The sequence below is a fragment of the Tachyglossus aculeatus genome, unplaced genomic scaffold (assembly GCF_015852505.1).
Source record: "Tachyglossus aculeatus isolate mTacAcu1 unplaced genomic scaffold, mTacAcu1.pri scaffold_122_arrow_ctg1, whole genome shotgun sequence".
NCBI classification, from domain to species: domain Eukaryota; kingdom Metazoa; phylum Chordata; class Mammalia; order Monotremata; family Tachyglossidae; genus Tachyglossus; species Tachyglossus aculeatus.
Genome location: NW_024044851.1, coordinates 304,761 through 315,858, shown reverse-complemented (window position 1 = coordinate 315,858; position 11,098 = coordinate 304,761).

The following is an 11,098-nucleotide window of genomic DNA, read 5'->3' as shown; positions in this document are numbered from 1 at the left end:
TTCTCCCCGTTCTTCCGCGGATCTAATGTCGTACAGCAGTTTTTCTGTGACGTCCCCTCCCTGATGAAGATCACCTGCTCCGAGAACCACGTCGCCATCGACGTAAGTGTCACTGCTGAGGCAACGTTAGGCTTCGTCTGCTTCATTCTCATCATCTTCTCGTACGTGCATATCTTCCGGGCCGTGCTGAAGTTGCCGGCTGCCAAGGGCCAGGCTAAAGCCCTCTCCATCTGCCTGCCTCACCTCATTGTCGTCACTCTCTTTGTCATGACTTGTTTCTTTGCTTACCTGAAGCTACCCTCAGATTCGCCCCAAGTACTGGACATGCTGGTGTGCGTGTTCTACACGGTAGTGTTCCACTCCCTTAAACCACTCATCAACAGCCTGAGGAACAGGGGCATGAAGGCTATTATGGTCAGGATCCTAAAGGGGTCACTCACCCAGCCTCTGCCCTGGGACAAAATGTCTCCTTTCTCGTGCAAATAATCTCACACCACCACTTGACGACGTAATTGCCCTTGGACCTAGACATAGATTTATCTGTCCTACTGAGTTCACAGAAAACGCTGGATGTTGATGAATTGTCAAAGTCTCGACGGGAGGCGGCTAAGATTGAAGTATGACTGACAATCTAGTTTTCGGGAGGTATCATAGCCTAAAGGAAGGAGGGTCCCTGTAGACTGTAATCTCACTGCGGGCAGGGAATGCGTTTAGCAACTCAGTTGAACTGAACTCGCCTAAGTGCTTAGAACAGTAAATCTTGTTTTGGGGTGTTTCTAATCCCTGCTCTACCACTTGTCTTCTGTGTGAATTTGGGCGATCCACTTAACTTCTCCATGCCTCAGTTACCTCATCCGTAAAATAGGGATTAAGACTGTGAACCCCACTTGGTACAACTCAATTACCTTGTATCTGTTCCAGTGCTCAGAACAGTGCTTGGCACATAGCAAGTGCTTAACAAAGACCATAATTTTTTTCTTAATTTTATCATGGAATGGGAATCGCTCTCTCATGTAAGCTGTTTGGGAACAGGGAACGTGTCTAACAACTCTGTTACATTGAACTTTTCCAAGTGCTTAGTACAGTGCTACGCCCAGAGTAAGTGCTCAATAAATATGATTGATTGATTGAGACTTGGGTTCTGATGCCTGCTGTGCTACTAGCTTGCTTTATAACCTAGGGGCAGTGACTTAACATCCCTAGGATCTCTCTTCCTCTTACAGTCTGAGCCCCTGTGGGACAGGAATTGTGTCTGAACTGACTCTTTTGTTTCTATTCCAGCAAGTGGAATAATTTAGGCACACAACCTCTTAATAAATACAATAATGGTATTATTATTAGCAATGACTATGGAAAGATAATGTTATGATCTTTAGCATGACTCTGGGGGTGGGAAAGAAAGTTGGAAATTGGGAGGTGGTATGGGAGAAGGGAGGAAAGAATGACTGCATTCCATCTATCTTGTCAAATCCATCCTCTATCATCAATCTATCTTTCCTTTCTTCCATCCATCCATTCTTCCAACCATTCATCTATCCATCTATCCATCCAGAGCATGGGCCTGGGAGTCAGAGGTCGGGATTCTAATCCCGGTACCATGTGACCTTGGTCAAGTCAGTTAATTTTTCTGTGCCTCAGTTACCTCATCTGTAAAATGGGGATTGAGGCTGAGCCCCTTGTGGGACAGGGAATGTGTCCACCCTGATTACCTTGTATCTACTCCAGCACTTGGAGCATAGTAAGCGTTTAACAGTGCTTGGCACATAGTAAGTGCTTAACAAAGACCATAAGTATTGCTATTATTATTAGCAATGGTACTTATTGACCACATCCTGGGTGCAAAGCACAGTAGTAAGCTCTCAGAAGAGTTGAAAAGAGACATAAATTCATTGTTCCTGCTTTCCACGAGATTATGATCTAATGGGGAAGATAGACACAGAATAAATTACATGGAGTAGGAAGGAGAGAAGGGAAAGATGAGAAAGTGGACGAATGCTTGATTCAAGAATACAGTTTATATAGTCAATATGAACAGAGCCTCAACAGATTTGCAAATAGAACAAGTCAGAAGAAGCAGCTTGGGCCTGGGATTCAAATGGACATGGGTTCTGATCTCGGGTCCACCTCATGTCTGCTGTGTGACCTTGGGCAGGGTCGCTTAACATCTCCGTTCCTCAATTCCCTCATCTGTATAATAGGGATTGAGATGTCAGCCTCATGGGGGATATGGACGCTGTCCTATATGATTAGTTTGTATCTGCTCCAGCACTTAGTATAGTGCCTGATATATAGTAAGCGCATTAAAAAGACCATAAGAAAAAGTTAAAGTAGGCTGATTGACAGATTGAGTGTCTCAGGTTGTGAATTATACAAAGGTGAAAACATTCACAGTGTCTAAAGTCTGTCGGTGAAAACAGGAACCGTTGGGAAGCTGGGATGCAGATGCCGTTGTTTCCACGGGAACCCTCAGGGCCAGCAATATCGCTGATGCTGCAGGGATGAGGCCGTTGTCTCCTAGAAGCCTCAGGAACCACGTGAGCAGAGAGTGCGTGACTTATCCAGGCCATGAGGTCTCTTGGCAGGGTCCCAAGCCATCCTCCAGGGATCCCCCTCAGAGCAGCTTCTGCTATATCTACAGGGACGGGGTCCAGTCTGGAGAGCTTCTCAGGGGCTGACGGAGAGTGGAGAGGGACTGAGGGCCCCTCTATGTTCCCTCCTTGTTGATTGAACCCACGAGTCTGAGGGGAAAAAGGGGACCAGCTCAGCCCTGCAGAGGTCAGCGACCCCCAGCTCCACACTACCCCGGTGAGAGTTACCGGGGATGAGTGATATGGAGGGGCGGGGGGGACGAGGATGAGGATGGAAGAGATGGAGCCATTCTGAGGCCTACGCTGGGGTTCGGGTCAGGGCCGCGGCCCCCAGCGAGGCAGGGGTGCTAGCAGGAGGGGAGGTGTTTTCCCCCAACCATCACACACATCTCCTCCTTCATCCTCAAACCTCGTTACCCTGCCAACTACCCTCCGGGATACGGGCCTCTGGCTCAGCGTCAGCACTGTGGCCAGCCACTTTGGCCTTCAGTGGGTCCCAGAATACCTTGCAGAGGGTAAATGATAGGCAGGGCTGAATGAGTAGGACCAGCTTTGGACAGTCACTAACACTATCAGCAATTCCTCCCTGTAAGAGTTCTTCCCAAATGTTGGGAGGAGAGAAATAGTAGGAAAGGTTGTAATCCCTGTCCTCATGGGCTGTCCAGCCTACTGGTCTAGGATGACACAGTCTAATTTACTTTCAATATATTAATCTTGAATCATTTTGATTGAGCGCTTACTGTGTGCACTAAGCACTGGGAGAGTAATAATAATAATAGTAGTATTTGTTAAGCTCTTACTATGTCCCAAGTACTGAAATACGCGCTGGTGTAGAACCAGGTTAAGGAGATTGGAATCAGTCCTTGTTCCACATGGAGCTCTCAATCTTAACACCCATATTACAGATGAGGTAACTGAGGCTCAGAGAAGTTAAATGACTTGCCATGGTCACACAGCAGACACGAGGCGCAGCCGGAATTAGAACCCAGGTGCTTCTGACTCATTCATTCATTCATTCATTCATTCATTCAATCGTATTTATTGAGCATTTACTGTGTGCTCTGTACTAAGAGTTTGCAAAGTACAATTCGGCAACAGATAGGGGCAATCCCTATCCAACAACGGGCTCACAGTTTAGAAGGGAGAGGCAGACAACAAAACAAAACAAATCGGCAGGCGTCAATACCATCAAAATACATAAATAGAATTATAGATCTATACACATCATTAATAAAATATAGTAATAAATGTGTACAAATATACACAACTGTTGCGGGAGTGGAGGTGGGGAGAGAAGAGGGAGGGAGTAGGGACGATGGGGAGGGGAGGAGGACCAGAGCAAAAAGGGGGCTCAGTCTCGGAGGGCATCCTGGAGGAGGTAAGCTATCACTAGGGCTTTGAAGAAGCGAAGAGAGCTAGTTTGGCGGATGTGAGGAGGGAGGGCATTCCAGGCCAGATGAAGGACGTTGTCCAGTGGTCGACGGCAGGACAGGTGAGAGCGAGGCCCAGTTCGGAGGTTGGCGATAGAGGAGCGGAGTGTGCGGGCTGGGCTGTAGAAGGAGAGAAGCGAGGTGAGGTAGGAGGGGGAAAGCTGATTGAGAGCATTGAAGACAATAGTGAGGAGTTTTTGCTTCATGTGAAGGTTGATAGGCAACCACTGGAGATTTTGATGAGGGGAGTGACTTGTCCAGAGTGTTACTGTAGAAAGATAATCCGGGCAGCAGCGTGAAGTAGAGACTGAAGCGGGGAGAGGCAGGGGAATGGGAAATCAGAAAGGAAGCTGATGCAGTTATCCAGTCGGGATAGGATGAGAAATTCTACCAACAAGGTAGCGGTTTGGATGGAGAGGAAAGGGCGAATCTTGGCGATGTTGTGAAGGTAACACGGAAGTTTTGTTGACGGATTGGGTATGTAGGGTGAATGGGAGAGCAGGGTCAAAGATGACACCAAGGATGTGGGCTTGTGAGATGGGAAGGGTGGTAGTGCTGTCCATAGTGATGGGAAAGTCAGGGAAAGGACAGGGTTTGGGAGGGAAGATAAGGAGCTCAGTCTTGGACATGTTGAGTCCTAGGTGGCGGGCGGACAGCCAGATGCAGATGACCTGAAGGCAGGAGGAGATACGAGCCTGGAAGGAGGGAGAGAGAACAAGGGAGGGGAGATGTAGATTTGGGTGCATCTGCCTAGAGATGATAGTTGAAGCAGTAGGAGCGAATGAGTTCACCAAGGGAGTGAGTGTAGATAGAGAACAGAAGGGGATCAAGAACTGACCCTTGAGGAATCCCTACAGTTAGGGGATGGGAGCGGGAGGATCCCGCGAAGGAGACCGAGAATGAACGGCCAGTGAGATAAGAAGAGAACCAGGAGAGGACGGGGTCCGTGAAGCCAAGGTTGGATAATGTGTTGAGCAGAAGGGGAAGTGTCAAAGGAAGCTGAGAGGTCGAGGAGGATTGGGATAGAGTAGAGGTCATTGGATTTGTCAAGAAGGAGGTCATTATTGACCTTTGAGAGGGAGGTTTCGGTGGAATGGAGGGGACAGATTCGAGACTGAAGGGGATCCAAGAGAGAGTTGGAGTTGACTAATTCGAGGCATCGAGTGTGGACGACTCGCTCTAGGAGTCTGGAAAGGAAGGGTAGGAGGGAGAAAGAGTGATAACCTAAAGGGGTAGTGGAGTCAAGAGAGGGTCATTTTAGGACGAGGAAGACGTGGGCATGTTTGAAGGCAGAGGGGAAGTGCTTTATCCACTTTCAAAAGACACACTGTGACACATTCACAGCAGACACATTCCCTGCCCGCCACTTCTAGAAGGAAAAATGATTGGGAAGATGAATATGCAATTATTGCGTGGCATTTCACAGATGAGGAAATAGAAGCCCAGAGACGTGAAGCGACATGCCCAAGATCCTAAAGCAGCAAAGGGACAGAGACAGGATTAGAACCCAAGTCTTCTGACTTCCACTAAGCTATGCCTGGGAGAATACAACTGAACAGAGCTGGTAGATGTGTTTGCTGCCCACAAGGAGCTCACAGTCAAGATGAGAACTTCTGGGTCCATGGTTTTTTCATGAAATGAGGATGGACATGAATTTATTCGCGTTTGAGTTAGGTGAAGTGGTTTTAGAGGGCTGGAAAATGAATCAAGAAACGTGGTTGAAGAAGTGAAGATTTTAGCAGTGCTCAGAATTCGGAAGGAACTGTGCTCTCTGTGATTTTGAGTGCCCAAGAGAGGGAGCTGCAGGCTAGGATGGAAATGGGAGAGTCGATCTTGAGTAACAACTAGAAAGTTGCTTTGACAGCTAAGACGAGTTGAACAATGGAAAGAGAGTGAAGTGCAGTCATTTGGCGAGAGCCTACAAGCCGATTGTGAGTTTTTGTTGCTTGCGAAGACACGACTTGTCATGAAAGGAGGTTTAGGAGAGGAGATATGTAGGCTGAGAGATGCTTTAGGAAAGGACTAGATGAATGATGAGGTAAGCTTGTGTTTGTGTGTGTACAAGTGTGAATGCAGATATGTGAGCAAATGGAATCAGTTTGGTGTATATGTGGGTTTCATTTCTCTTGTTTGTTTTATGGTAACGTTAAGTACTTATTATATGCCAGGTAGTGTACAAAGCAATAGGGTTGTTACAAGCTAATCAGGTTGGACATAGTCCATGCCCTATAAGATCCTCGCAGTTGTAATCCCCTATTTACAGATGAGGTAGCTGAGGAACGGAGAAGGTATGTGACTGGCCTCAGGTCACACAGCAGACAAGAATTGGAGACAGGATTAAAATCCAGGTCCTTCTGTCTACCAGGCCCATTTTCCCTCCACTAAGTGGATGAATGTATGTGTAAAAGCACTTTTTATTTGACCCTAAAACCACCGAAAAAATTTCACAAAAGTCGAGTCCATATCTTTATACTCTGTGACCTCTGATATCTGCTATTAATTTTAGTTTGTTTCCTCAACCAAAAATAATTTTCTTAGTATTTATTAATTGCTTACTATGTGCCAAGCAAAGTAATAAGCGGTAGGGGAGATTCAGGACAATCTGGTAGAACCCAGTCCGTATCCCACACGGGATTCACAGACTAAGTAGGAGGGAAAACAGGTATTGAATCCTTATTTTACTATTGAGAAAACTGAGACATAGAGACATTGTCACTTTTCCATGGCTACGCAGCAAGCAAGTAGTAGATTTGGGATTAGAACCCAGTTCTTCTGACTCCCAGGACTGTGTTATTCCCAATAGCACCCTGCTTCTACGCAGTTCTAAGGTTGGTGCTTCCTATAGAATGAAAGCTCCTTGAGGGCAGTGATCATATTTACTAATACCGTGTCCTCTGTTGTTACTCAATAAATAGAATTAATTGACTTAGTCCTATTAGTTCACCTAAAACGTCTTCCCTCCATCTTCCTGTGCAGGGAGTCGACAACTCCTTCCTTAGCTATGGAGCGCACGTTAGTCTGGTCGTTTTCTTTGGAGGTGCAGAATATTTTGTCCTCACGGTGATGTCCCTTGACCACTATGCCGCCATCTGCCGCCTCCTGCGCTATGACATCATCATGAACAAAACAGTCTGTGGAAAGATGGCAGCCGCCTTCTGGCTCAGCAGGGTGCTATTTGGGGTCTTGTATTCAGCTTTGACTTTCTCCCTGAGCTTCTGCGGGTCCAACATTGTCCAGCGGTTCTCCTGTGACGTCCCCTCCCTGCTGAAGATCTCCTGCTCTGGGAACCACGTCACCATCTATGTGACCGTCACCAGTGGGGTAGCTGCTTCGTCTCCATTGTCGGCTCCTACGTACGCATCTTCCGGGTCGTGCTGAGGATGCCGGCCGCCGAGGGCCGGGCCAAAGCCTTCATCATATGCTTGCTTCACCTCGCTGCCGTCACTTTCTTCCTCTCTACGGCCTTCATCTCCTACCTCAAGCTAGTGTCTGACTCCACCTCAGTCCTGGAGCTCTAGTACCCGTGCTCTACGACGTGGTGCTCCCCTCCCTGAACCCCCTCATCTACAGCCTGAAGAACCGGGACATGAAGACTTCTATGGGGAGAATCTTAAAGGGGAAATCCCTACTCTATGGGACAAAATGTCTGCTTCCTTTCACCGATTATCCCATCCCTCATCAGCTAGCCTACAAATCCAAAGAGAGTGTACAACGACTGAGGATTTGTCAGGGTCTGGAAGAGAGGCTGATAAGACGTGTTTGACAATTCATGGTTTGGGGGTCATCAAGACCTAATGGAATGAGCATGTGCCTGGGAGTTGTTAAGACTTGAAATGTTTGCCCAGTTCTGCCACTGGCCTGCTGGGCGACCTGGGTCCTGCACCTTCACCTCTCTGGGCCTCTCTGTTAATCATGATTCAATATGTGCCCTCTCTTTCTCTTACCCTCTGAGCCCCTGTGGACGTGGAAATATGTCTGTTCTGATTGTTCTGTTTCTACTCCAGCATTTGGCAGTCATTGTCAAGTAAATTGTTAATAAACTCAATAATTATAATGTTGATACAACTAATAATGATACAAACAAGTGTTATATGAATTTTAAGATCACTCTTGGTGGTTATGAAAATCTAAAAATAGCTCAGTGACAAGGGGGAAAGGAAGCAACCATGGAAATTCTCCTGTCCACTTTCGACTGGTCATATCCTTGCCTCCCAACCATCCATCCATCTATCCATCCATCCATCCATCCATAGTATTTATTGACCACATCCTCGGTACAAAGCACTGTAGTCAGCTCTCAGGAGAGGTAAAAGGAGAGCACGGAAGGACCTGGGTTACCTTACCTGTAAAGTGGGGATTAAGACTGAGTTCCCTGTGGGGCAGGACCTTGTTTGACCCAATTTGCTTGTATCCACTCCAGCGCTTAGTACAGTGCCTGGAATAGTGTAAACTCTTATTAAATTCCACAATCATTATTATTGATATTATTATCATTATTATTAAAGATGGTGAGGTTATTTTTTTACACAGTACCAGCCCACGACAATTAAACATGCTAGCACAGGGAAGCACAGGGAAGCAGCATTGCCCAGTCGATAGAACATGGACATGGGAGTCAGAAGACATGGGTTTTAATTTCGCCTCCATCACATGTTTGCCAGGTGACCTTGGGCAAGTCATTTCACTTCGTGCCTCAACTGCATCATCTGTAAAGTGGGGATTAAGACTGGAAGTCCTATGCGGGACAAGGACTGTGTCCAACCTGACTAGCTTGTATGTACTTCAGTGCTTAGAATGGTCCCTGGAAAATAGTAAGCACGTACCACGTAGCATTATGAATTAAATAATCAGGGAAGGTCCCAGGAATTAAAAGAGTTTCAGGAAGGAGTTCTGAAGTTGGGATGCCCTCTGGCCTGGTGGAGATGAAGGGAAAGGGAATTCCAAGCGGGGGAAAGGTGGTGAGGTAGGGGTCTGAGTGGGTGCAGTTGGGAACGAGGCACAATGAGATGGTGAGTTTGGGAGGAATGGAGAATGCAGATAGGAATTCAGTAGGGGAAAATAATGCATATCAATTGATCGATCATATCTATTGAGCGATTACTATGTGCAGTTCTTGGTACTAAGCGCTTGAGAGAGTACCATATAGCAACATTGCAGGGTTGGTAGCCACATTTCCTGCCCATGATGAGTTTACAGTCTAGAGGGGAATGTCTAAATTGGATTGCAGCAGATTTCAGATGGTCCCACGCCCTGGCATGAGATGAAGCTCCAAACCTAAGAGCTTAACCAGAACGCTATTATTAATCAGAGAAAAGGAATGATGATTTGTCTATTGATGGTGTCCTAGGAAGGAGTCCCAAAGTGGGAACTACATGGGAATGAACGTTTAATTAGTTTGTGTCGGCCGGGACCACAGGGAGCTCACGATACCAGCCTTCCGAGATTCCTGGACGGTCAACTGTGTCAGCGGAGCCCCGGACCCTTTCTCCCATGGGGAATCCCCCAGGAAATAACACGGCCGTCGTCTGAGGGGACGGCACAGCCAACCGGAAACACGAGAGAGGAAGGGAGGAACCTGACAGCTCTCCCCCCTCGCCCAGAACTTCCTGTTACTGCCACCCGCGACCAGGACCAACTAGATGGAGTGAGCCTCTCTCAACAGAGGTCGATGCTTTCCAGCCTACGACAGGACTGGTGACTCCGGAGAGGAGCAGGGGAAAGGTGAGGGAAATTTCAATAGGGAACTGGGATGACCAGGGTAAGAGACACAATTTCTCTAAATTTAAAGCAGTGTCACTTAGTGGAAAGAGCATGGGCCCGGGAGTCAAGAGGACCCGGTTTCTAATCCCAGTTCTGCCACTTATCTAGTGTGTGACATTGGGCAAGTCACATCACTTCTTTGTGCATCAGTTACCTCATCCGTAAAATGGGGATTAAGACTGTGTACCCCGTGTGGGACAGGAACTGTGTGCAACCCGATTTGCTTGTATCCCTTGCAGTGGTTAGTACAGTGCCCGGCACATAGTAAGCGCTTAACGAATGCCATTAAAAATGCTGAGTGTAAGGGCTTGATGATACACTTAATTTTGCCGTAATCCTTGTTTTTGCTGCAACGTGTCTTGGCAAGGAAGCTGTCTGAAAATTTGCAAACTTCCATTCTACACTTCGAGCCTGTTTGGACGCAGTGTGCTGTGTTGCAGGAAGAAATGGCGTGTGTGCATATGTGTAGTGTCTGACATAGTGAATTGTACAGAACCAACCTTCCTAAACGCATAGTTTTTTGATTACACAACCATTGCATTCCAAATTTTTATAAGACCAAATCAATCAGTAGAACCTATTGAGCTCTTACTGTGTGCAGAACACTGGACAGAATCTCTGCTGTTGTTTCATAAAGACATAGAGATCATGAACGTGGAAACATTTCCGTTTTGTCCTGAATTAAGACAAGGGGTAGGACGAGATGACCAGGTGAGGTTCCACTTCCGGACTGCAAGTTGGCTGTGGGCAGGGAACGTGTCTACAAACTCTGTTGTTGTGGACTTTTCCAAGTGCTTAGTACAGTCCTATGCACAAAGTAAGTGCTCAATAAATACTATTAATTGATTAATGGATTGATAGATGTTCATCCCCGGACAAGGGTATTATCTTGTCATGTGTGTTTCTCGCTGAATGTTTTTAATCCCTGTCTGAAATAAGGTCCTATCATGATGCTCAAGGACATCTTGCAGGACATGCCCAACTTCTCCATAGTGAGGGAATCCCTAATGCTGGGATTCTCGGAGATCCGGGAGTCACAGCTGGTCCACCTCGCGCTGTTTCTCCTGCTCTACCTGGCGGTCCTGACAGGCAATTTCCTCATGGTCACCGTCACCGTGCTAAACCGGCGCCTCCATATCCCAATGTATTTCTTCCTTAGGAATCTGTCTGTCTTCAACCTCTGCTACATCTCCGTCACCGTCCCCCAATCCATTCACAACTCCCTGACCGACCTTAGAACCATCTTCTTCCTGGGCTGTGTCACACAAGTTTTCTTGGTGGTTTTCTTTGCAGCTCCAGAGTATGTTGTCCTCACGGTGA